Source organism: Apium graveolens, chromosome 6 (assembly GCF_009905375.1).
Source record: "Apium graveolens cultivar Ventura chromosome 6, ASM990537v1, whole genome shotgun sequence".
Classification (NCBI taxonomy): Eukaryota; Viridiplantae; Streptophyta; class Magnoliopsida; order Apiales; family Apiaceae; genus Apium; species Apium graveolens.
In genome coordinates, this window is record NC_133652.1 from 65,130,740 (window position 1) to 65,131,813 (window position 1,074).

Here is a 1,074-nt window from a genome sequence, read left to right on the forward strand (position 1 = left end):
GTCGTGTGTTTCAGGTACTCTAGTTATCATTCCAATGGGATAACTAGTAGCAAATCTGAAAGCATTGATGGATTATTCTCAACCAAAGTTCAATGACATTCAATCTAGAATTGTCAGGCCAGCTATCACAGCTAATACCTTTGAGATCAAGCCTTACATAATTCAGATGGTACAAAATTCAGTCCAGTTTAGGGGTTCTCCAACATAATACCCAAATATGCACATTAGAAATTTCATCGAGATCTGTGAAACTTTCAATTTCAATAATGTTTCTGAAGATGTTATAAAGCTGAGGCTTTTTTCATTCTCTCTAAGGGACAAGGCTAAGAACTGGTTATACTCTCTACCAGCTGGTTCTATCACTACTTGGGAGGATCTTGCTCAGAAGTTTCTTACTAAATTCTTCCCTATGACGAAGACAGCTGCACTCAGGAATGCTCTTACTCAATTTATACAGCAATCAGGAGAAACTCTATGTGAAGTTTGGGAGCGCTACAAGGAGATGCTTAGGAAGTGTCCTCATCATGGCATGCCTGATTGGATGATCATCAATTGTTTTTAGAATGGTTTAGGAGCACAGTCTAGACCCATGCTTGATGCAGCATCAGGTGGAGCATTATGGGCAAAGAGCTATAGGGAAGCTTACGAGCTAATTAAACTAATGGTTGCTAATGAATATCAGTATCCAACCCAGAGATTGCCACATGGCAAAGTAGCAGGAGTTCTGGAAGTGGATACAGCTATCACTGCTCAACTAATTGAGTTGTCTATGAAGATCGATTCTCTGGCTAACTATGGTGTTAATCAGATAACCAGTGTTAATGAGCTGTGTGCAGGTTCGCATGCGAAGGAGTTATGCGCTATATCTAGTGAATCAGCTCAGTTTGTGAGCAACTTTCAGAGATCGCATCAACCAGCTTCAGCCACTAATCATCCTGACAAGTGGAATCATCCTAACTTCAGCTGGAGCAACAATCAGAATGCGATGCAACAGCCGTTCCAATAGTATACAAAAAAGCAATTCAACACCCTCCTGGTTTTCAACAACCGTAATATGCACCAAGACAACAACTC

The 1,074-nt window shown here is 40.7% G+C and overlaps 1 non-coding gene across 1 annotated transcript; it reads right to left on the reverse strand.

Moving 5' to 3' along the window:
* Positions 1-424: 424 nt before the first annotated feature.
* LOC141669888 (small nucleolar RNA R71) lies at positions 425-531 on the reverse strand. The gene has a single exon (XR_012554134.1). It is a non-coding gene; the product is annotated as a small nucleolar RNA R71 (small nucleolar RNA).
* Between the last annotated feature and the right edge of the window lie 543 nt (positions 532-1,074).